At 41.7% G+C, this 26881-nt stretch overlaps 1 pseudogene; it reads left to right on the forward strand.

Annotated features, from left to right (window-relative positions):
• LOC147431194 (uncharacterized) overlaps positions 1 to 9277 on the forward strand; it is a 66486-nt pseudogene extending 57209 nt beyond the window's left edge.
• The last annotated feature ends 17604 nt before the right edge of the window (positions 9278 to 26881 follow it).

Below are 26881 nucleotides of genomic sequence, written 5' to 3' on the forward strand. Positions count from 1 at the left end.
TGGGTATGTACATATGCGCAATCCCTTGCTCCAAAAAACTCCTGACAACGTCTTGTCCTTGAGTTGTGCTTTTGGTACCCAAATTTTCTTGACTTCTTGCATGCTACTTGTAGCATTTTTTTGTCTAGACGATGAAAAAGATTGATTACTTCGGGGTTTCTTTTATGGGTAACCTCTTCTCCATTTCTCTTTGCTCAGTGCAATTGGAACGATGACTTGTCCTCCTTTAGGTGATAGCTTGAGTTGGTTGTTGTCCCAATCTGCTACTTCCTTGTACGTCCGCATCCATGAGATTCCAAGAATCATTGTTTCATTCATGTGTTCATCTAGTAAGCATACACATTGATGAGGGCATGAACATCCATGTACTATCACATTCAAGTTGACTACTCCCAATGCCGAAGTTGGGTTTTTGTTGCATCCTTTGATAGCCGATATTCCCGATGCTAAAAACTAAGTGGAATAAGTGAGTGCATTTATCCGAGCTTTGATATCTACCAGTCCATTTCTGCTATGATTGTTCATTTGTACTATGATGTGAAGGTCCATTCTATCCAATCATTCATCATCCGTTGACACTCCATCCTTCTGCAATTCCCATAGTCTTTCATCTGGTTCCAAAGTGTTAATGGGAATAGGAGTTTGTTTATTTCTGAAAGGAGCTTTCCTCTTGAGTAATCGAAGTCAAGCATCCTCTTGGGCTTCATCAATAACTTGCTATTGTTTCATCTTTCGTTGCTTGCTGCATGCTATTTTCTAGCAAATCATTGGTTAGTGTCAAATTGTACTTCTTAAGTGACATCCACTAATCCCAGTAGCCATTGGTTCACCATCTAGAGTGGAAAACTTAAGTGCTCCACTTTGAAATACATCTTCAATGATAAACGTCCCGTTTCCCTTTTTCTTGAACTTAGAAATGTGTTGCTTAAAGGAATAAACTAAAACTAGGTCCCCTTTTTTGAAGATTTTTGTGATTAGATGTGAATCAAAAAACTGTTTTTGTTTCCATTTTTGTGCATGGATGTGAGCTACAACTGTTAGCATTTTCTCATCAAGCTTTTCTAAATCTCATCCAAAGGTTAGTGTTAGAAGTCCTTATACCCTAAGCAAGCTAGGGCTGTGCTTGAGGTGGGAACCCGACCCAAGATTGAGGTGCTTGTCATGCTTGCTGGACTAAGGTACTTGAGGTGCTTATCATGCTTGCTGACTAAGGTACTTGAGGTGCTTAATGAATAAGGTGCTAAGGTCCTCCATGACTAAGGTGCTTAAGGGGTTCAAGGTGTTCCCAAAAGTCAACAAGATCCCTACTCAAGGGGGGGCGAGCCCTCATTGTAGGAGCTAGAGAGAGAACACACACACCCTCACACAAGTCAAGCATTGCCTAATGAAGCAACATGGACACATGTCAGGTTCCTCTCCATGTTGCCCTCATAAGGTTCCTAAAGCCTATTGGTTGGCCTCTCAAGGGGTACAATGATAAATTAGATAATTTAATTACTTGTGTATGCATTTATCAAGTCCTCTCTCTCAAAGGGGAAAGGGAGACACTTGTCCCAAGGCTACAATGGTTGCTTGATATGCACTCTGCATGTGGTTGGCTAGGTTTGAAGGGGTCCAATGAGCTTCCACCATGAGCGAGAAGAGGGGGTTGATACAAGCAAGGAGGGGCTAGCTTGTGGGGTATACTCTCTCTCTCTCTCTCTCTCTCTCTCTCTCTCTCTCTCTAATTGTGTGAGGTGCAAAGTCTCTCTTGATGGGAGAATCTATAATACAAAATCCTATTGGAGGGGGGACCGGCTCCACATAAATCCGGTCCTCCATTGTTGTCATATTCTCTATTTTTCTCTCTTGCAAAAGTGTTGTACATGCCAAATTAATTAAGTCTAATGGTTATGTTGCTACCTCTAATTAAGTGTACCCTCTATGTTCTCAAAGTAGTCTCATGAAAAGGCTCACTTTAATTCTCTTAATTGTGCTATTCTCAAAGTTCACATTCCATTTCCATTACAAATTATCTCAAATCATCAACACTAATCTCTACAACTTGAAGCAATTAACAACATTTACAAACATAAGAAAAAGATTTAGTTTTATTCTATCAAAATATTTAGTTGTTAGAGCATAGCCTAATCTGATACCACTGCAACAATCGAGAGTGCAGAGGGCCTGCAAAATACACAAATAGTACGCGATAGATGATAAAATCCATAGATTTGTATACTTGAAAGATAAAAAACACAATGAATCCACAACAAAACCAATGAGAGAGAGAGAGAGAGAGAGAGAGAGAGAGAGAGAGAGAGAGAGAGAGAGAGAGACAGAGAGAGAGAGAGAAGAAACGTGTAAGTGCACCTCCTAGAGCGGAGTGCTATATCGACAAAATATGAGAGGATATGTGAGAAAAGAGAAGAATGACACAGAGCACTAGGTGCAATCTCCCCCCATGTAATAGTGAGCATTTTTCTCTTGCATGTATTTATTTATAGATTTTTTGAATGCTCAAAATGAATACAAACTATCCACTCAAACATGAAGTGACCATAGCTTAGAATAAGTTCTTTAATAACTATACATGCTTGCTATCTTTTTACATATCCCATAGCTTTTGCCACTTGTCAATTGCAATAAATAGATATTTTTGTATTTTCATTAAACCTCAATAATCCACACACTCTCTCAAGTTCCCATTCTACTTAGGTACCACCGCAATCGGAAATAGCTAGTTTGCTGCTCTCCACTTCTATTATGAGTCCATTTTTAAAAAGATTATCAATCTCCTCTGTGGCCTTCTAAGGATAATTATGATAGTCTCATATCTGGTTTTAAGTGTAACCAATGTTGGCACACGTTTGGATCGACACCCTTCATATCAGTTGTTCCTTGCAAATACGTCCTTATACTTTTGAAATAATTCCTTGGATTTCTTTTTAATCTTTGGCTTCAGATGTTTGTTGATCTTGACCATTCTAGGGTTTTCCTTTGAGCTATGATTCCATTCCTCTATCTCTTGACCATATGGAAGAAGCCAAACCGCCTCCTTTTCTCTTGGCCAACGATTCAACTTCCTTCTTAGTTCGAATACTAGCTGCATATTCATTGAATGGATCTCCTAACTCAAAGATTTTTGGTTCCATATTTACCCTCTCAGCAACTTGGTCTAAATTTTCTATATAGTCTGGCCCTACCCTCCCTCTAACCTAAAGTCCTGCTTCTCCTGATCAGACTGTTCTGATGTTTGCTCGTCAGGCTAAACTGTCCTCTCTTCAAGATTAGATTCCGTAAAGTAGTCAAGGTAGTGTTGTCTTTGTCTTTCAGTTTTCTCTTTGTCCATCAGAATAACATTCAGAGCAATCTTTGGAATTGAAAAAGTATACGATTGATCTTCTTCATTTTGTATTTTGTGCAGAGTTTTTTTGGCCTCATTGCCTTTTTCTAGCTTCTAGTATTGCCAGTCTTCACCTGAATTCTCCTACCAGGCCCTTGGATAGTTAGCATTGTCTGACTTGCATAATCATGTACAACTTCAATAGTCTGGAGCCAAGGTATGCTCAAATAACATTCCATACACCCCTTGTACATCCATCACTCAGAAGCTGATTTTAAACTTATCTTTTCCAACTTTGATTTGCATGTTCTTTATCAAGACAGTGGCTTGAACCACTCTTTGATCAACCATTTTGATTATGAAAGGTGTTCGTTTGAGATCCTAGATACCAAGTTTTTGTCAAAGATTCTCTCCTAAGATAGTCACTCATGCCCCACCATCCAATATAACTCCTAACAAGGGTTCCCATTGCTTTCTAATCTTGTAGTCAACTTAGATAAGAGGGACCTCATCATCTCTTATGGATGATAGATCCATTACCATGGCTTTTGATGCTTGTTTTCTTTTCCTACTTATGATATTTGTAGCTTTTGGTAAGGTTCATCTAATATCATCCAATTCAATTTTGACCTTCCAAATTTGCTCACATACCTTAACATATATTTTGTCTTGCTCATTATCAGAACTATTATCTAAGATGGAAGATCTCTCTTCCAACTGACTATCTTTGTAGCGCCACTCAAGCGGCCTGCTGGATACAGTGGCTGGTTGACTTTTTGATGGAGATTCGAGTCACTCTCTAGCTTTTTCCATCCTAGGTTAGTATTCTTAGCTCTAACTAAGTCTATTCTGACTTGCCTCATTTCCTCAGCTAGACTTTTGATTACTGCTATTACAAACTTATCCAATCCATTTCTACCTTTTTCTCACCAGAACCTTAAATAAACTTGTCCTACTGAGCCACTGTAGACCAAGGTGACAACCTCTAGATGGTCTTAGCCTCCACGCACTCTAGGTGCTCTGGCATCTTCTTTGCAAGATCTTCTGTAATCTTTGTTGCTAGAGTGCTTTTCTCTTGCCATTTGTTAACCACATTTGCCTTGCCTTTTGCCTTCTAGCTAGCCTACTTCACTTCCATTTTGGATTCATCTTGGAGATCCTTGGTCACCACTTTTTTTCTTCTGTTGATCACACAAATTGGAACTAGTTCTACTCGCTTTTACATAGTTCGTTTTGGTTTTGCATTATTAGGTAGTGGGCTACAAAAATGACCATAGTTTCCATAGATAGAGTAGCTGAAGTTTCTCTTTCCAAAATCAATTCTACCCCACCCTCGAAAATTACCCCCCTAATATCTTCTTCTACTAGGTCTAGCACTCATATTGGAATAATTTTCCCTAGAGCAAGATGCTCCGTCCATCTTCACCACTTTTGGGTTGGTCAGTGCAATCATGACAAGTCCTTACCCTTCTTAAAGTGGTGGATTCTTATCTTGCAATTATTCTAGACATGTCTATATGCCTTACAATACATACTTTGAGTATTGATTGTATTGAAGATTTCATTGGGTTGTTTTATGCATTGGTTTATATAGGGAGCACATTATGTATTATAAATATTGTTAGTACATTGCATGACCAATCATAGACATTATTTCTTTCGTGTGTGTTTTGCAAATAATTGTTATCGTTTCAGTGTAGAAGTTGATTATTCTTTGTAGCATTTGAAAAGTAGATGCATCTTATCGTTTGCAAATCGAAGAGGATGTATAAATAATCATCATATTTATAATTTCATTGACAAATTCATAGCATTGTTGTATTCATACTGCCATGTGGAGATCATATTGTGCAGATTTGATTACTTTCTTAGTGATTGTTTTTCTAATATATATTGAAAAGAAAAAAAATGTTTTAAAAATTGAACATCTTGTTCTTATGCCTTCAGTATTAAATTGAAAGTAATGGAGCAAAATGTCAGCACAAGTGGTACGAAGAAGGCAAAGAATAAAAAAGCCCCTGGCAAAGAGCTGGATTATGCTCACAACATATGCGATCAATATATGGAGTGGCAATGCAAATTTTGCTTCACTACAAAATCAAGCGGTGCACCACATATTAGGGGCCATTTTTTGGGTAGCATTAAAAAAAATTGTAAGAAATGTGAACATCCTCAGGCACGTGCAATTGCAAAGCGTTTGAGAGAAGAGCTTGCGAAAAAGGTTGGCAAGAGATAGAGGATACATAGCTCTCTTATGGGTGCAAATCAAGAGCAGTCATAGCCAAATATTAGCTTTGTTGATTCTATGGTGACACCAACTAACCTTGCAGAACAACCTACACAGGGAGAGAAAATGTCAAGCAGCATTCCTTTTAAGCATCACAATGAAGGCGGAGTCGAGAAAATGCGTCAAAAATCATTACATAAAAGCTTTCGAATGCAATCTCTAGAAGAAGCATAAACCACACTCGCCAAAGTGATTTTCTTCATTGGAAGTGCTCTGGTCATGGTAGATAGCAATCATTGGAAGGCCACTGGAAGAAAATAAGTGAGCTTGACCCATGATTTTCAGCCCCTTTGTATCACACAATACAAAATGTCTCTTGGACAAATGTTACATCGAAGTCAAAGAGCGTGTTTCCAAAATAATACTTTGGAATAGTTCACTTTTATGATGCACAATAGTGAGTGATGGTTGGTCTAATGCTCAAAGAAGACCACTGATCAATGTAATGTTGGTTTGTCCGGGGGAGAAATGTTCATAAAGGCGATTGATAGTTCTGGCACAATTAAAAGTGGTAAATACATTTTTGAGGTCTTGATTAATGTAATTAAAGAAATCAGTTTGATGTTGTATGCCATGATGTGATAGTGTTTTCACTTTGAAAGGCCAACTTGACTAGATTTAGTAGGTCTTAACGTCATTTGGTATACTAATTGTGGTATGGTAGATTCCATATGGGATTTGGTTTTGCTTAGCCAAGTTGGTTACCATGAAACTATCAATGGAAATTTTTGTTCTAAAGCTGTTCATTTGGAGAACTTTATGACTTATGATACTTGAAAGCTAGACGAATTTGAGCTTAATAAATCTGGAAATATAATTTGAAAATTGAAAAAACTCATCTATGGGATGATAGGTGATTATGACACTTGGATCAGAAGGGGTGTTGGCCTTCTGATCAAGAACCATTTGTATGCTATTATCTGTTTAAAGTCTAAAAAAATGGGGCTATATAGAAACCATACCTATAAGTACTTCCATAAATATTTGGGATAATTTTTTTTCATTTTTTTGTGGCTTGAAGAAAATGACTGTCCGTGACATTATCGGCTATGACTACTGCTTGGGATATACTTTTTCAATCAGCTATTGTATTTTACACTAGAATGAGATCTCATTCTTATAGCCTTGTATATAAATAATTCTAAGAATTAGTTTTTTTTGAGTTAGTTGTCTTTTGAGCGTAAAAGTTCATTTATGTCTTATTATATAAGTAAAACAGCTACATACACGTTGGTGCAACCAAAGTTGGTCTGTGCTAGGAAGTGGGCAATGCAATGTTGTGTATGCTGACAAGTACATGGTGAACGGCTAAAGCCAGTGTGGGAGACCTCGGCAGGATAGTGGCAAAAAAAATGCATGCTAAAAGTGTTTTTTTAAGGCCAGGGGGGCCTCCAAAGTGAGATAATGATGATGGCAAGCCAAGGTGTCCAAAGTGCAAGAATATGCCCGGGAGTGTAGTGTTCAAGATGCTCTAGGAGCCTGTCCAAACGGCTCGTCAAATGGGGCCTCGGTGTGAAAGATAGAGCAGTTCAAAGTTAGAATGCTTTGCAGATCCCCGATGGATAGGGCAAGTGCGGACACGTGGTCAGAGCTGATATAGATGGGTGGATACAAAGAGCTTAAGTTGCAATGCATGCCAGTCTTTCCGAATTGTCAATCGAAATCCGGATGTGCAAGTTATGGGCCGATGAACATTTGTTGGGAGCGAGTTTTAGCATAGTTTGACCGTCTCAGTGGGCATGCCGCATCTGGAGTCTTCTTCTTCTCACCAAGGTTCTAGAAGCGACTATGCACTATGTGGGGCCAACAAAAAGTGATGGCTTGACGATCGCATTTACATTTATTGAGATACGGCTCGACAAATTTGGGTGCAATTTACGAAGAGGTATGTACAAATGATTTGGGCCCATTTTTCCTCGCTTTGGTTTGCGGTTTTGGATTAGTCAAAGCATGGTCAAGATGTGACAGAGCTCTTGGGGTTCGGTGGTAGTAGAGTGAAGCTATTGCGGGTGTTCAATAGGCCCACACACATGCAAGCACCGACGTCATGGGAATCCTATATTATAGTTCTTTCTTTATGAGTGCAAAGGGACATAGTGGCTTCACTTTTGGGGAGGAAAAAAAAAAAAAGAGTCAAGTAAACTTCCAAGTTAAGAGAACAGAGGAAAAAGCAGGTGGGTGGAGAGCCAACAGACACTGGCCGGCAGTGCAAAAAGAGTTCCTTTTTTTTAGAAATTTTGAAAAAAAAGGAAAGGAAGAAGAGAGTGAAGAAGAGAGTTTTCGAGGAGTTTTTTCTTTAAGGGAAGAGAAGAGAATTGGGGGAGGGAAGAAAAGAGGTTTCGTGCGCTCGACAGTCACAGTCAACACGCTATGGTGAAGCATCATCTGTGAAACGGTTCGGAAGGGCGAGCGCCTTGCAAAAGAAGGAGCCACCGAGGGTTACCAAGAGGAAAAGCTTCTGCCGAAGTGAAGCGAATGGTGAATTTCCTCGTCGAGGCGTGTGCCTAGGGAGTCGAGCTTCGAGGGAGGTGTGTGCTCCTCTATACAGATTGGTGATGGCCATTGTGCGACTTAGAGCAGGCCATATGGATTTTGTACATGGTGTTTTCCTTAAAGGAGAAGCTATCATTGTCATTTTTTGGTGTCGTCTCTCTCCCCTTCCACCCTTTCTTTTTTGGTCGTCTCTAGGGTGTGTGGTGCCGGTGTGTATGAGTGTGTGCATCCCTCGGGCCCCCTGTGTGTGTGAGAGAAAGAGAGAGAGGTATTGGGATGTGGAAGAGCACGAAGCGGGAAAGATCGGTGAGACCACTGTGTGAAGATTTTGCAGAGTGTTTGTGCATCGGGTGAAGTGCACATGAGGCCTTGCTAATGTGAATCGTCTTTTTTGAAGGTTTTTTCAAGAGGACAAGGGTGCTGTGAATACCCTGAGCTATATAGGGGTAGCTGTTTGTGTGTTGGGTGTGTTCCCCATTCCCCCCCTCCATCTTCTGGTTCCCCCACGAAGGAGCGCACCGATGCTCCTTTTTGAAGACAAAATGACGAATTTTGTGATGCAAAAGGTGCGGCCTTTGAAGAGCAGGTACTGCTAGAGATGGCACGGATAGGCTTCCCGATTTTTACCGGTGTTGAAGATGCAGAAACCTGGCTCAAAGACTATGGTTTGTTTCTACTGGGAGAGCAGTGTATCGAGGAAAGAGGGTGCGCTGCAGGTGTTCCCACTCCTAGTTCATGGAAAAGCGAGATGGTCTGTGCGAAGAGGTGAAAGCCGATCATGAAGCATTGGAAGTGGCTTTTTGGAGTAAATTTGTAGCGGATGTGTATCTAGACGAGGTGAAGTGAAAGCTAGACAGATTAAAACAAATCTTGGAAGGGGATTTTCAAGCATTTCTATGAAAGTTTGGAGCCCTTTGGAGAAAGCTGGTAAAGGTAACTGTGCTACTGAGAATGTTGGGTTTTTAAAATTAAGCAAGTTCATGGATTGCCTGCATGAAGAAGTGCAAGACAAAGTGGAGATAGATGGCCCGGTGTCGTACGAGGAAGCGGTGGCTCTAGCAAAAGGGTGGACCCAGAAGATTTTGAAGAAGCACGAAGCGAGGCAGGGTTTGCCAAATGTTGTTGTGCCAAAGCAAGCTGATGCGATGGTGGTTGAGTCAAAATTGGTGTAGAGACATGTGTTTGAGCAAGAAGAACCAAGGGTCTTATGGTTGCATAAAGACATGGTGGTTCCTATGTCGAGAATGCCATTTAGAGCGGCTCCAATTGTGGAGGATGTACAAGTGGTTCCAGATTGGGCAAAGGATGTGCTGCCAAGTCAGGGTATGGCGGTTCAGCTGGATTGAAGTGTGGTAGAGGTCAAAGAGTACGAAGCTAGGGGAGATTGAGACAAAGGAAGAAGTTGATCCGAGTGATAGTAGCTCTATGGACACTGACACGAGTTGGGAGATAGAGTCCTCTTAGTCATTGTATGATGAGTTCGATCTCTTGCATGTGAGTAGAGATACGATGGATATGTGTGAAGAGTAGGGAAAAATGCAAGCTTATGTTCAGTGAAGACCAAGTGGAGCAGTGTAGGCTTACAGGTGATGATATGTAGGTAAAGGCGATGTGTGGTGCCATGCTAGTGGCCATGTTGATGAAAGTGGCGGTGGAATGTGCTTTGGTGGTGCAACAGGTGCAGAGTTTTGCTAAGAGGGATGGAGAAACCTTGCCTATGGGGGAAGAGGAGGATAATGCGATAGAGAACAATTTTCTCTCTTCCTTGATGGAGCATGATACAGCAACAGAAGAGATGCTTGAAGGGCATGTAATTGAAGACGACATGCAAGAGGTGTTGGTAGACCTTGAGGGGCCAATTGATGAGGGAGATCTTGATGATGCTGGAATTGAGTGCTTTGCAAGTGAGGAGGCAAACATGGAGCCAAAGGCGGAAGTGCTTCCTATGATCCAAGTGAGCTCTCTGACAGAGGGTGCGGATTCCCATATTGTGTTTGAGCTTTCTAAAGGGGTTTGTGATTGGTGGTTGAAGGGTATGTTGATAAAAGCAGCTGTGCAGTGGGCTGTTGAGCAGGTACAATATTTTCTTGAGGAGGATCCCACTTTACATGGTTGGGAGGATGGGGCAGGTATGCATGGTATGATTGGTGTGAGTGATGGTGTGTCCGATGACAGTGATGGTATGCTTGGTGGTTTTTTGAAGTGGGCGGTTTGTCGATGGATGCTTTGCCCAGTGAGGTTATGCTTTGGCAGTTTGGGTATGTGGTTGGCTATATGCCTCGGTGCGACACTATGTGAGCCTGATGCAGGTGGATGGGCATGACCAATGGCAAGTGTTTGACCCAGGTGGTGTCCATGTTGTAAACCGGGGGGCTAGGCAACCCGCTTGAGCAACGAATGCGGGTGGCAGGAGCTAGGTTTTGTACATATGGTAGTACGTTTTGGTTTGTACAGTGTGTTTACGTGGTGTGCTAGCTTTTAAGCTTTGTGCATATGCATGTGGTTGAACATAATGTTCAACTAGGGGGTGGGCAACAATGGTACAACCAAAGTTGGTCCATGCTAGGAAGTGGGTAGTGCAATGTTGTGTATGCTGACAAGTGCATGGTGAACGGCTAAAGCCAGTGTGGGAGACCTCGGCAGGACAGTGCCAGCAAAAATGCATGCTTAAAGTGTTTTTTAAGGCTAGGGGGGCCTCCAAAGTGAGATAATGATGACGGTGTCCAAAGTGCAAGAATGTGCCCTGGAGTATAGTGCTCAAGATTCTCTAGGAGCCTATCTAGATGGCTCGTCAAAGGGAGCCACGATGTGAAAGATAGAGCAGTTCAAAGTTAGAATGCTTTGCAGAACCCCGACGAATAGGGTGAGTGCGGAGAGTAGATTGAGAGGAAGAAGGGTCTTAATGGCTTGAACATTAGGGTCTTTAAAGCCCATTGTTGCACATTGATCTTTTGCAGATGCCCCCCCCCTTTGGATTCCTATTGTGGTCGGTCTGCCAGCTTAACCAATATTCTAGCTTTTTCTCCGGTGGCACTTCCTCATATTAAATGATCAGTTTAACATGAGAAAATTATTTATGAGAATTAGATATTAGTTATTATGACATTACCTCTCTCTTGAAATCATAGCCGTCCTCGACTATGGACTAGAGAAGATAAAGCCTATTCATTAGTCCTTTTTCTAGCGGGTAGAGGATCCTTATCTTCCCCTATGACATCATTCTAGAATGGATGACTAATCCATTTGGCGCTTGAGAGCCTAATCTGCCGCAAACATGTCTGCACATTAGTCCTATCAATCTTCCATAGTAGAGTGACAAGCTCTACTTGGTGTTTGGGTGTGAGGTCCCCACCCCGCCATATCAGGACGACGGATCTGATGGTGAACCTGATGGCCACTAGATCTATTGCGGAAGCAAACAAAATGGTTCAGGGTTCGACTAGCGGACGATCTCTCATCATAGGTGAGTCGAGTTCGAGCCTACTAGCAAGGAGATCTAGCTCCACCTCGCAGGGGAAGCGTACTTAAACTATCTAGCGATCCTAAGACCCACCTTCCAAGAGGAGAGAAACCCCGAGCGCCTTTTTCCCCATGTTTCAGAGGCACGTACCCTTGAGATTTCACCACTCTAGGGGCAATGAGTATTACTAATATCGAAGTAAGCACAATGGGGACAGAGAGTTCTCGACCAATCGGGACCACCCATCTCGTAGGCATTGGCAACCTGAGCCAAGCCCCCACTTTCCATCCCCACACTCACACTTCCTTGTGTGACCTAATTACTACCACAAAGGTTGTTCAACATAAACATTCCTTGTTTTAATTCCGAAGCACATTGTTTGTTAAGACAGCCCTTCAACCAGTATTGCAAACAACACCAAGACAGTATTCTAGTAAAAATTCTACTCAAACTTATTCATTAAAATTCCAATGTTCAGGAGGTACAACATCCCCCCTCGAGCGAGAGTTCACTCCTCCCGTTGTCGCCTAGCTGCCCATACAACTAGGTATGTCCACCGCATAGAAAGCACGTCATGGACACTCCCACCGCATAGAAAGCAGGACGTGGGTTCCCACCGCATAGAAAGCAAGTCGTGGGTATCCACCGCATGGAAAGCAAGTCGTGGATTTAAGAGCCCTTAACGAGGAACTCTGCCCCCTGTGATCAGTAGGGGGGTCGGGACTGATTCAACATTGGACTGATTCCCTAGCAGACATTCTTTCCTATTGCAACCAGCATACCCATCAATCATTTCCTTCCTACTTTAGAACTTAATGTACAATGAATTCAATGCCGAGGTTTCTGTCGGATTTCTCCAACATGTTTGGGGATATGTTCATTCCTAACTAAACGTGTGCAATGTTAAATTAAACAGCTTGAATGAAATTATGACCTACCTCTTCCATTTCTTCGTTGATGGCCCATGAGATGGCCGGTATTTGTTCCTCCATGGGAGCTTTTCCCTTTCCATTGACATTGCTTGTTCCTGCCTCGCGGTCGTGGGCACCACCGAAGCGAGTTCTCTTAACTGGAGCCATTTTACTCACTACTTTAAATAATTAGCTTGGAGAAAAAGCTAAGGTTCGCAAGCGTCATAACAACCCAATAGATAGATTAGCAACATCAATTAATCCCTCCTATAGGAGAGGTCTAGATTTTTCATATAGCAATCATTATGGATGACACATAATCCTATGGGAACTGGCTCTAAGGATAATTACTCGGCTTACATGATTAGGAATAATAGGACTTCACTAATGGAATTACCAGAGAGATGAATTAAGCACGATTAATCTCTTTCCTAGCAATTAGAGGGTGCAGAATCACCGCATGCATAGGTGTGAGAAAAACCACCTCTTAGAGACTTAATGACATATTAATCTTACCTTAATTATATCTTAATACATAAGAGAAATGAATCTAATTCAGCTACAATATTAATGAGTGATAAAAGAGTGCGATTCTCGTCGGTCTACACAATTACCGGCTTACTGGTTAATTACTATGCTATCTAGAGAGAGAAAATTCTATTAATCATGTACTAATCATTAATTAAAGATCATGGATGGCTGATAATTCAGCTATGGTGTAATGATTACATATTAGAATATGGTTAAGGAGAATTTAGAGAGTAATTATAGAGAATTACGACTAGGAGTAAGCATAATAGACGAGGAATTTAGATGATAATGAAAAGAATTTACAGAAGGCATTAATTAAACCTTGGTTATCGTGATTAAGGGCTGATAATCTTCTCGATTCTCTGATCTAATCGAGCTTCTTGAGGCGAGAATTCGACAGCACCTCCCTCCTTGCTTCTCCTTCAAAAGGTGTGTGTACCGGCAGTAGCTCCCCAAGGTGTGTGTAGGTGTGTGTGTGTGTGTACCGGCAGCACCTCCCCAAGGTGTGTGTAGGTGTGTGTGTGCACTGGGTGTGTGTGTGAGCCTGTGTGTGTGTGTGTGTGTGTGTGTGTGTGTGTGTGTGTGTGTGTGTGTGTGTGTAGGCCTTTAAATAGGCTCCTACAGGCTGAAAATCGATTTGTGCTGCTATAAGCATCTGAGTGAGCACTCAGTCCTTGCATGGCAAGTCTAGTTGCCTACCCACCAAGTGTCCAATTGGTTTAGTTAACTGGTTCTCATACTTAGTTGCAAGCTTGGAAACTTCCCAAAGACTCCCACAAGGCAAGAGGGCGCCCCCTAGCTGCTAAAGCTGGTATGGAGTGGCTTGGAACCTGTTCCCACACAGCCCCGAGCCCCCGGTGCCTCCCCGGACAATTTTATGAAAAATTGGTTTTAGGCTAAAACGGGTCATATGAGTCGGATTTTGACACCGTAAATTGCTACACGGAGCTCGAAATAAGACGTACTAGACTGAGTACCTGCCATATTTAGCAGCCCCCGAGGTCCAAAAATGCATTTTTTTCAAATTCGGGGTATGGGTGCAGTTTTTTGAGACGGTCAAAACTAGACGGGTCGGGAGACCAAAAACTTACTATTTTTGAAATTGTTTTACAAAAATTATTTTAATTCACATTTCAAGCTTAAAAATATTCTAAACATCATGACACTGACAGAATTTGAAAACTGCTAAAAATAGTAACTTTTTTCATTATGATCTTTTCATGGTACAATGGTGCTCTTTTAGCTCGGGGTCGGAGACCTTACATTGGGAGACATCGTCTCCACAAACTTGATTCTAAGAATGCATACTACTTCACATTTGTGCACAATAAAGCAAAAGAGAGTGTTATAAGACAAAAACTTTGTTCATTTTAAATATTTGTACATTTGTTTACTCTAGGGAAGCATTATAAGCATTGACAAGGTTTAGGTTATCCTTTAATTGTATGCCTTCCATCCATCTAGCATCTTCAAAAGGATAATTCTTAAACTTAATAAGATATCATTGAATAGTCTTACCGCCTCTTAATACCTTGTCTTCATGTCGGCGGAGAATGGACTCAAGCTGTAGCACCTCTTCTTTGTCCCCGATCTTCAGTGGGTCTTCAATAGTTGGTTCTTGAGGTGGATCTCCTTTGTAAGGATTTAGTAGGCTCACATGACAAGCATTGTGTATGAGCCAATGGCTGGGCAACTTGAGTTGGTAGACCATCTCATTGATTGGTCTAAGAATGTGGAAGGGACCATAGTACCTTTTTGCTAACTTAGCATAGTACTTTTGGTGTCCTGTAGGATTCTTGCTAGTCGTGTGCCTTAATTGAGACTTGGGAAATTTAAGTAAGACCCAACCATTTTCTTTAAAGGCTTGGGCTCTTCTATGCTTATCAACAACAACCTTTTGCCTTTGCTGTGAGATAGAGATAGCATCCTTAATCTTTTGGAAAGATTCTTGTAGGTCTTGGCTATACTCATCTATAGCAAAGATCTTCCCGTGTACTTTGAGTAGCAGGGGACTTTTTGATCTTCCCTCAATTACCTCGAAAGGTGCTTTTCTCATGGAAGTATATACAGTGTTATTGTAGGCATACTCCACTAAGGTAAGTACTTCTCCCATTTGGACCTTTGATCTACTTCCGTTACATAGGCTTTTAGTAGATCAAGAATTGTTAGGTTAGCTATTTCACTTCAGCCGTCCGTTTGCAGGTGATAGGCCGAAGAGAAATTTAGCCTTGTCCCTAAATTCTCAAAGAGACCCTTCCATAAATTACTGGTCATTCTAGGATCTCTATCTGACACTATGGACATTGGTAAGCCATGGTACTTGAAGATTTGTGAAATGAAGAGGGTTGCCATTTGATGGGCTTTGATAGTCTTTTTGATGGGTATAAAATGAGCTTGTTTGCTAAACCTGTCTACTATCGTCCATATTCCCGTATTCCCATGGATATACTTAGGCAATCCAAAGATAAAATCCATGGATATGCTCTCCCATGGTGAATTAGTGATTGGAAAAGACTGAAGCAATCCAAGTTGCTTCCCTCTATCAAACTTTGTCTTTTGGCATACCACACATTTAGAAACATACTCTTGTATGTTTGCTTTCATGGTAGGCCAATAGAAACATGTTTCAATCCCTTTTAGGGTAGACTGAATCCCTCTATGCCCCTCATAAGGAGGAGCATGAGATTCATACATTACTTTCTCACGTAGTGAGTTAGTAACACATATCCTATTGCCGTAGAGAAGTTAACCATCTTGTATAGTAAATGGTTCCTCTTTCTTCCCTAGTGCAAGGGCTGAAATCACATCTCTAAAATTGGGATCAATAGCATATTTATCTATCATAGAAGATAGATCATTGTGAGTTGCTATGGAAACCTCATTCATTCTCGGTCGTCTTGAGAGTGCATCGGCTACTTGAGTATGCTTGCCAACAATGTGAGCAATATGAAAATGAAATTGCAAAAGGAAATTTTACCACCTCATTTGTTTGTCGGAGAGTTTGGTCTGTGTCATGAAGTACTTAAGGCTTTGGTGAACCGTTTGCAGAATGAAAGGAGTCCCTAATAAATAGTGCTTCCATGAGTCTAAGGCATGTAGAAATGCGAGGAGTTCCTTTTCATATATGCCTAGAGCTTGCCAATAGGGTGAAGCCTTCGACTTTCATAGGCTATCGCATGCCCTTCTTGGAGCAAAATAGCTCCAAGGCAATCACCACAAACGTCACATTGGACCTCAAATGGCTTTGAGAATCCCGACAGTGTAAGCAGAGATAAGCTTTTCTTTAAGCTTTTTGAAAGCATTGTTCTCCTTGGCAGACCATGTATACCTAACGTTTTTCTTTGTTAGGTCATGTAATGCTCCTGCGATTTGTGAGAACTTTTCTATGAAGCGTCTATAGTATGCACACATACCTATAAAGCTTCTTAGTTCATGAAGATTCCTTGGTTTAGGCCATCCTTTTATTACCTCTAACTTTGATGGATCCATCTAGATGCCATCTCGAGAGATAATGTGACCTAAATACTGGATTTCTTGTAAGAAAAACTCACTTTTCTTTCGATTAACATAAAGTTTATTCTCTCTTAAGACTTGAAATATTACCTAGAGGTGTTGCTTGTGTTCGTCTAGTGAATTAGAGTAGATGATAATATCATCAAATAACACTCCAGTAAAGGTTCGATGAGGCCTGAATAGCTTCTCCATCAAGCGGTTGAATGTGGCTGGTGTAGTGGTCAAGCCAAAAGGCATGACAATGTATTTGTAAAGACCAAACGTAGTGCAAAATGAGGTCTTTACAATGTCTTGATCAACTATCCTTATTTGATGGTAGCCACTTTTTAGGTCAATTCTACTAAATTAGGTCGACCCTTGTAGGTTATCAAACAGGTCTTCTACCCGTGGAATGGGAAACCTATTTTTGATAGTGATCCTATTTAGCGCTCTAAGTCGACACCCTACAATATGTGCCATCTTTCTTTTGCGCTAATAACACGTGTGAGCAAAATGGAGATGAGCTAGGCCTGAGCTAGGCCTAACCATGCCCTTCTCAACTAACTCATGCACTTGCCGCATAATCTCCTCTTTTTGAGCTTGAGAAACTCTATAAGGAGGTTTACTAGGCGGTGAACTTCCTGGAAGAAGTTCAATTGCATGGTCATCTTTGCCTCGTTTAGGAGGTAGTTCACAAGGGATGTCATCAATAAAGACATCTTGAAACCCCTTGAGAAAATTGGATAACTCTAATTCCTTGTGATTTTTTATATTTTCTTTTGCTAAAGCATTAGGTTCATTTTGAGAATCTTTAACAAAAATCATGTACACAAAAATAGAGCTCTTTATTGACTTATTGAAAGCTTGCATATGTACAATGGGTATGGTGTTACCCATTTCCTTAGCATCTATGTACTTATCTTTTTCCCTAAACCTAAATTAGATTCTCCTTTCTGGGAATTTAACATTGATAGTCATGCGATCAAACCATGGTGCCCCTAGGATTACATCCTGAAGCATGAGAGATAAAGAAGTCATCTTTGTCCATATAGCTTTAGACATGGATCCTCAATTTCCCGATTAAGGGAGTTATTGAATCTTCTTGCCCCTTGAAAGCACCGTTTGTGGGTAGGACATCTCCCATCTCGTAAGCTTGTATGCCTAGCTTGGAGGCCAACTCTGTGGATATGAAATTGTGAGTAGAACTAGGGTCAAAGAGAATAAACGCATCATGTTCTCTTACCTTTCTCCAAGCATGGCATAGAGGAGATCCTTTGTGGTGAGCTTCCTCTTCTTGGATATCAACCAAGGTAGCTCTAGGAGGCTCATGGCGGGTGTTCTTTTGGGGACAAGCGCGGTATGCATGCCCTTGCTCGTCGCACTTGAAACAATGGTTATCCTTGCGATAACACTCAAGCTCTTCAGGAGAGAGTTTGTTTTTGCCTTTGTAAACTCCCTTTTCCTTAGCTTTGTGGTTATTGGAATTGCCCTTAGGAGACTTTTGGACATTGTCCTTCCCCTTAGGCTCATTGGAACCCTTGTTTTTCGTGGGCTTAGAATTTCTCTTAGCCCCTGTTTGGAAATTGATTCGAGAAGCCACCATAGTATGGTGTGTATAACTGCAGATATGGTGCGTGGCCTTTGGGAGTTGACATACTCCGCCATTTCTTCAGTTAAGCCCGCCCGCACAAAATTGTTGTTTTTTCTCTCCAAAATCCATCTTTTTGAAGACAGTGGCTTTGAGATGTAAATCCCAAAACTTGTCTACATATTTGTGAATGGATTCGTAGGGAGAGAGCTTCAAGCTTCGCCACTTGGTAAGTACTTTGTCTTTGGCATCGGTGGCCAAAAACTGCTTCATGATGGAAGCTCTTAAAGCTTTCCATGTTTGTCGAGCTTCACCGTTGGCCCGTAGGCTAGATCACCATTGCCTGGCAGACTTTTGAGTGTGCATGTCTACATGGTGTAGCTAAGAGGACTCCGTGAAGCCCTCATCTCCAAACGCCACATCGAATTGTTGGATAAAGGCCAAGACTTTGTCCATAGCACCAAAGGTGCCATCTCGTAGGTAAGGAAAGAGATGCTCTTTCCTCCCTCTTTGAACTTCTTGAGCTTGGACGACCTCTTCCACGCGGCATAGGATTTTCTATGGCCTCTTCTTTTTTATGGTGCAAAAGTTGCACCATTGCTTTCTTCAGAAGATGAAGAATTTGAGGAAGATGGAGAAGAGGGTGACCTCTTTTTCGCCTTTTTCTTGCCTTGGTTCTCTTTGTCCGCACCATCACTTTCTTCATAAGAGGAAGTGGATGAAGAAGATGGAGAAGAGTGTGATCTCTTTCTCGCCTTTTTATTCTCTTGCCTTTTGTCATCCCTCATTGAATTATGGTGTGGAAAGTGTGTGATGGTCTTCTCTGTTTAGGAGGTGATGGAGAGCGTTTAGCCCGCCGTCTTCGTGGTGCCATCTCCATCAAGGTGGCAAGAGACTCACTTCTTTCTCGTTCCTTTGGTGGGGGCTCTTGAGTTCTCCTTTGGGAAGGAGATGCGTCATCAAGAAGCAAAGTTTTGAGCCCTTCGTATGGATCCTCTTCTTCTTCCCAAATTGGATAGATGTCTCTTTTGGAAGTCTCGGAAGGAGGCTTCCTAGGTACTCTCTCATCATGGTGGGGAGCTTGGAGAATCCCATGAGCACAAAGTTGTCGTTGCACTTCACTTTGGAGGGATGGATTGCCCATGGCTTGTTGAAGCCTAGAAACAAGGTATTTAACAAGCATAGGGGCATCATTAGTAGCCTGCATTAGCAAAATCAAAGCTATCAACATTGATTTCACTCTCTTTACTATTGTCAGCCATTCTAAAAACTTTTAGGTGTACTTTGGCACTTCAAGCCCTAGTTTCTACTCCTCTTTACCCCTTTAGAAAAGCACTCAAGCTACTGTACCCTGGCTTGAATACCAGTAATTGCAAGGAATAGAAGAGAGGGTCTTAAAACACCAAAACAACACCGACTTTTGTCAAGCTTCTAATAGCTCAATAGTGGTTAAGCAGTAGGCAAGCCCCGTAGGACTCCACTATTAAGACCATAGCTCTCGACGGTGATGCCCCGTTATCTCCACGAAGGTAGGCGCACTGCAAGGCTGAAAAATCCCTATTCTACTTACTCAATTGCAATTAATGATACCAACCATTTATAACTATCTTGAGGACATCCCTTCTTGAGCAAGAAAAGACAAACCTTGTCCTCTGATACCAATGTAACATTCAATGGCCTAATAACTTGTGTGTAGCAGAAAATAACATGAACATAGTGAGCATTTCATTAGAATAGATTCTTAATGAGCATAACAAGAGTGCTTGGGTGGAGAGAGCAACAAAAAGCATAACACCTAGTTAGATAGGCATGAACAATACTTCAAAAGAGAGAGAAATTAAGCTATTGACAACAGTTGAGGACCGGATTTACATGGAGCTGGTCCCCCCTTCAAAAGCCCTTGTATTATAGGTTTCCCCCCATCAAGGGAGACAGTTTACAATACAATTCTTTGTGTTCCTTGAAGATGAAGCTTCAAGCACTAATCAAAACACTTCTAAAACACAACATCATTTCCCTCACGGTCTCAGACCCAAGACCTCACACACCTTTAAAGATGGTGAGAGCTAGCGGGGTATGAGAGTAGATTGAGAGGAAGAAGGAGTAGTCTTATGAGAAAGATGTACGTCTTCTCACATAATCGCTCATATAAGCATAGCATAGTTTAGTAATTAGCATGGTAGAGGAGATGAGCATGCATTGAAGCTTGGCTCTTGGTTGGATTTGCATCACAAATCCAAGAGTTGTTGGTGTAGGCCTCCCTTCTCACAAGCTTGGAGTAGGTGATAAGCTTTCCATTAAAGCTTGAGAAGAGGAGAGAGAGAATCTTCTTGCTTCACACATGAGCTTGTGTAAGTGTGTGTTTTAATGCCTTGAGAAATTAAGCCCCCTCTCTCTCTCTTGGTCGACCCATCATGCAAATTACTCATGCTGACACCCCATTGGACCTCTCTAGGCTTAGCATGAGAATTAAGTAGCATAAGTGATAGCCTTTTGACATGTGTTCCCCTTTCCCCTTTTTTGAGAGCTTTAGGTAATTAATTAATGCAACTAAAATCTCATTGGACCCCTTTGTCTCCTGGCCAGTAGGAATCAGGCAAGCCATTGGACTGCTGAAAGCTCATTGGACCCCTTGGGAGACTATTCAATAATCTTCTAGAGAGCTTAATTCTTATTGGTTCTTTTATTAAGTGTTTTTAAATGAATTAAACTAGATTTGTTCTAGCCTAATTATCATTGGTCCACCTCCATGGCCATCCAATAGGATTTGAGTGCACCTTGTGGGCATGTGGGCTAGGGAGCTGACATGTGTCCCTCATTCCTTGTGTGTAAAGGAAGCTTGTGAGTGTGTGTTTGTGTGTGTGTGTTTGTGTGTGTGTTTCTCTCTCATTCCCTACTTGCAAGGCTTGCCCCCTCCTTTGGAGGAGTTTTGAAGACTTTTTGGTACACACACAAAGCATCCAATTTCCCTAGTGTTGACCTTTGGACACAACCTTTGAATTTTGGAACCTTAATATTTTGGAAGTCTTAATGGGATGAACCTTAGGGTCTTTAAAGCACATTGTTGCACATTGCTCTTTTGCAGATGGCCCCCCCTTTGGATCCCTATCTTCCTCCTTTGAATCCCTACTATGGTCGGTTTGCCAACTTAACCAATATTCTAGCTTTTTCTCCCCTGGCACTTCCCCATATTAAATGATGAGTTTAACATGAGAAAATCATTTAGGAGAATTAGATATTGGTTATTATGACAAGCTTTCCTCATTACCATATACAAATAACCAAGTACTTGCCTATTTCTAAGTACAAAATTACCAAGCACTTTTCTAATGGTATGGGGTTGCGACTATCAATAATATCTCTAAACACTAGGAAGAAGCATTAAAAAGAGCAATCCTCCCGAGCATGAGAAGCTACAGTGATGATGGATCCTTCAAGCATGCTATTGCTAAGTCTTCACCAACCGGAAGGGCTGCAGACTCGATTCATCAAAACCTGGTGCAACCATCTGCTCCAACTCCTGTACATGCTGGAGGCACCATCAGACACAAGGCAACCAAAAAATCTTGACTTTGGCTCCCACTAGTGGATATAGCTACTCAAAACCTGGCTCCCAAATACTTTGTTTCTTGATCCATGGAGACGAGGGAAGTAGTAAGTAAACCATAAATAATATACAAGTATGAACAACCCAACCATTCAACCATAGCTGTCTGCAGACCCCAACCGTCCTTGGATCAATACCCTTTCAAAAATAGTGGTATTGAATCAATAGGATGTAAAATTGCAAGTAGCTATACGATGGAGAAGGGGCAAGGGAGAAGCTATGCCAAACTTGGAAAAGGAGCTTGTTGGAAGTGGTTGAAAACATAAGGCAAAGGTCAAGAAACGACGTAGAACGCCAGTGGAAAGCTTCCTTATCCACTGTAGATATTATTTGGGGAGGCTTCAAGCATTCTCTCTCTCTCTCTCTCTCTCTCTCACACACACACACACACACACACACACACACACACACACACACGCGCGCGCACACACACACAGACACACACACACACACACACACACACACAGCTTGGTTCAAGAAATATGGACTCGGGACTCAACGTAAGGCCTGTTGGGATCTTGCTAGTAGGCTTGGGAGAAATCAAGCAACACGACAGATAGAAGTTTGGTGCATGGCATCCTTTTAATGAATGCCTTGAATGCGCACTAGCTCTAGAGGCCATCATTTAAATTTTCAATTTAAAATTAAATAGATGTGGAGTCCTCTATCTTTGAAATGAGTGTCTTTTGGCTTTGTAACGAGTGTGTTTTGCTGCCATCAACCAATCAAAAAATTATGTATTTTCCAAAATGAACCAACGCTTTTTCATTAACAATTAAACTCAAGACATGTCCACTATTAGATTTACACACTCTTCATTTAAATGAGTGCCCGCTATCTCAATCGGCATTTTTGGCCTATCAAAATATGCTTGAAAATATAACTCAACCGTTTTTTTTTTTTCTATTTTAGTCAACAAAAAGAGAAGGCATCTCTATAGCCTTTGCCCTTTGTGCAAGCCAAAAAGGAGGTGCGTGGAGAGCCAAAAGACATTGGCGTCGGCGGGCGCTAGTGCAAAAAGAGTTCCTTTTTAGCAATCTTGAGAAAAAAAAGGAAAGGAAGAAGAGAGTGAAGACAAAGCTTTTTTGAAGAGTTTTTTTCTTTAAGGGAAGAGAAGAGAAGTGGGGGGAGAGAAGAAAAGAGGTTTTGTGCGCTCGGCGATCGAAGCCGGCACACCATGGTGAAGCATCATCTGTGAAACGGATCGGAAGGGCGAGCGCCTTGCAGAAGAAGGAGCTAGCAAGGGCTGGCAAGAGGAAAAGCTTCTGCCGAAGTGAAGCCAACGGTGAATTTTTTCATCGAGGCATGTGTTGATGGAGTCGAGCTTCAAGGGAGGTGTGTGCCCCTTTGTACGGATTTGTGATGGCCATGGTGCGACCTAGAGCAGGCCATATGGATTTTGTACATGGTGTTTTTCTTTGAAGGAGACGTTGTCATTGTCATTTTTTGGCGTCGAATCTCTCCCTTCCCCCCTTTCTTCTTTGCTCGTCTCTAGGGTGTGTGGTGCCGGTGTGTGTGAGCATGTACACCCCTCGTGCCCTCTATGTGTGTGAGAGAGAAAGAGAGAGAGGTGTTGGGATGTGGAAGAGCACAAAGCGGGCAAGATCGGTGTGACCACTGTGTGAGGATTTTGCAGAGCGTTTGTGCGTTGGGTGAAGTGCAGGCGAGGCCTTGCTAGTGGGAATCGTATTTTTCAAAGGTGTTTTCAAGAGGATAGGGGTACTGTGAATAACGTGAGCTATATAGGGGCAGCTGTTTGTGTGCTGGGTGTGTTCCCTAGTCCCCCCCTCCAACATTCTATACATAAGGTTTTTCCAACTCTTTGGGAAAACCAGGGCGCTGGCTTTGGAAACTAGCTTGAATCATAATTCTAAGTTGGACCCACTGTCTATAATTCCTATTTTGGTTGGCTGGTTTTAGGTGGTCCCTCTTCGGCTATATTTCTGGATACCTGCTCACAGCTATCATAGTCTTTGATTTTACTGATTTAAGGGTTGCAGGTCCAACCTATAGTACTAATCATAATTTTCCATTATCTTTTAGGATCACAAACATTATAAACTGACTGCTCGCAAGAGTGTCATCCACGACCCGGAGAAGCATACAAGTATTTTAGAACAAAACAGGTTTCATCTAAAGGACCATTCTCCAAAAAAAGCCTTGGTTGTTAGGACTAGACCTTTTTTGGCTCAACGTGCCAAAAGCATTGTTACTTCGTACCCTAAAGAATCCCTTGCTTACTAACAAGTTTGTCTATTGCACCCCTTGCTCTTTTGCAAGGCCTGGAATTAACCTCTAAACCCTTCTCTGTGGCAACCTCTCTTGTCCTGAGTTGTATTTTCACTATGGATGCTTCTCAATTAATCTATGATTTGGTCTTAGCCACAGATAAAAAGCTATCAATCTTACATATGCTTTCTTTCAATGATTGGGTCAAGATTTTGGCTACCTTGGACAAGGACTCCAAAGATGGGGTTGCTATGATTTCCCATACATAGCCCAACTACCTTTACTTTCTTTACATACCAACAAGAGCTAGCCCTGTTATGTGGCATCAATCCATATTTTATCAGTACCCTTGCTACGCCAACTATCCCTCAAACAGGTGGCATATTTTGCAGAGATAGTTCTGTGCTTAAATCTGTCAAGGAGTTTCAAAACAATCTTTGCTTTCTTAGTGACTCTAATCTTTTGGAAGTGGTACCCAAAGTGAAAATTTTTTACTTTCTTACCTGTTAGAAAAATTGAAATTGAGTCCTTTGGAGTGGACCATCAGCTCTGGGTTTTACCTAACAAAGCCTTTCTGGCACCAATTCTTAGTGAAACTTGGGTATATTTGGCTAATCTACCTGCTTCCACAGTTGAGGATTTCAGACTCAGGATTCTAAAAGGAGGACAGTTCCTTGACAAAGGGAAAATCATTAAAGCCCCATTCAACCTTAACTTTATTGACCATTCCAAATGCTCTTGTAATGTAGAATTGTACATTCGGACAAAAGGGAACATGGAGTTTTCTAAAAGCAATCTAGACTTATACACTGAATCAATCTGGAATGTGTTTTGGCCATATGTAAAATGTGCCTGCAATTTTCTTGACCCCAAAGCCTCATGTGAATCTAGCATTATGTGGTTTGACTATGCTATCTGGTATATCCTCAACGATCTTGAACAACTTTTCCCCAGGAAACCTATGGACTTTCATTTATCCCTTATCTGCTCTTGGTTAGAAGGCCAAGCCAAACAATTAGTGGCTGCTCAATTTGCTTTTAATATCTTTTGTGGGCTTATGCTGGATATCCTTAAAAAACTAAGGTGTTAAGATAATCACCAGTCTACTTAAGCCTTGTACTGAAGATGATGACTCCCCCTCGCTAAAAAGACCTAACTCTTTAACCACCCCCAATAATTCATTCACATCTTTTTTGACACCTAGTTCATCCTCTAACTTTAACAGAGGCTAGGAAAGTCTCGTAACGTTACTAGGGGAAGAGGAAGAAACACTCCCACCCGACACCTCCTTGACTTATGATCATTGATATTATGCAGGTTGCTTTTGGCCCGTGGGGGATTTTATATTTGTGACCTTCCATTTTTGAGCTTTTGGAATTGAAACATTATTTTCAAGATTTTTAATGCTCATATTACACTAAATGTCATAAAATCTCATATGTAGCTTACCCAAATAATTTTCTCATATTAAAATGATCATTTAATGTGGGAGAATAAACGGGAACAAGAGTTAGAATCGAGATATGTGCTTCTAGACCTATCTCAGCACGGGACCAAAAGGAGAGATAGTTGCATCTCAATACGGGTCCAAAAGGAGATGGTCTACCAAAGGACAATGTGCAATAAGTGCTTCAAAACTTATCTCAGCAGGGGACCAAGAGGAGAGATGGTTACATCTCAATACGGGTCTGAAAGGCGGTTGTCTATCAAACCACAATGTGCATCTAATGGAGCTTAAAAGACCTTAGGGTTAGCTTCATTAAAGACCTCCAATGGTTAGTGTTAAAAGTCCTTTGACCTTAGGCAAGCTAGGGTTGAGCTTGAGGTGGGAGCCCGACCTAAGCTTGAGGTGCTTGTCGTGCTTGATGACTAAGGTGCGTGCTTGATGACTAAGGTTCTTGAGGTTCTTGTCATGCTTGATGACTAAGGTACTTGAGATGCTTGTCATACTTAATGACTAAGGTGCTTGAGAAGATTCCCATGCATGGGGGTAAGGTGCTTGAGTAAAAAAGAGACCCTACAAACTTAATGAGGAAGGTGCTTGAGAAGCTTCCCATGCATGGGGATGTAAGGTGCTTGAGTAAAAAAGAGACCCTACAAACTTAATGAAGAAGGTGCTTGAGAAGCTTCCCATGCATTGGGGGTAAGGTGCTTGAGTCAAAAAGTAACCCTACAAACTTAATGAGGAAGGTGCTTGAGAAGCTTCCCATGCATGGGGGGGTAAGGTGCTTGAGTCAAAAGAGACGCTACAAACTTAGTGAGGAGGGTGCTTGAGAAGCTTCCTATGCATGAAAGTCCCAAAGTTAGGGGAGTCTTTGACTTGACCTTCCACTCACCCAAAGGGCACCCCTTTTCTCAAAGGGAACATGGGACACATGTCAGACTCTCCCTATGCTTAACCACACGGTGTGCTTGAATGCTATTGGTTGGGCTAAAGAGGAGTCCAATGAGCTTCTAGTTCCATCCAATAAATATCTAGATATTGTCAATCTCTCTCTCTCTCTAAGGGGTAAGGAGGACACTTGTCCAAAGACTACCCATGTACTTGAATGCATGCTGCATGTAATTGGCTAGGGGGGAGAGGGGTCCAATGAGCTTGAAACATGTGTAAAAGATACAACTCACCCTAAGCAAGCAGGAGGGGTGGTGAGGTAGATATACACCACACACACACACACACACTCATTTTGTGGATTCATTCTCACTTGGTGAAAGTTGAGTAACTCCACCTCCTTCTCCAAGCTTGTGAGAAGTGAGAGCCTACACCAACACTCTTGGCTATGGAATGCAAATCAAACCAAGAGCCATGCTTCAATGCCTAAGCTTTCCATCTTCTCCATCTTCATTACTATGCTATTATGTATGCTAGCAAGAAGAGTGATGATAATTGAGGAACTATTTCTTTCTCCTATGGAATGTTTCTTCTTCCTCTTCCCTATCCTCATTCCCCGCTAGCTC

The sequence above is a fragment of the Adiantum capillus-veneris genome, chromosome 21 (assembly GCF_014529385.1).
Source record: "Adiantum capillus-veneris isolate H3 chromosome 21, ASM1452938v2, whole genome shotgun sequence".
Classification (NCBI taxonomy): domain Eukaryota; kingdom Viridiplantae; phylum Streptophyta; class Polypodiopsida; order Polypodiales; family Pteridaceae; genus Adiantum; species Adiantum capillus-veneris.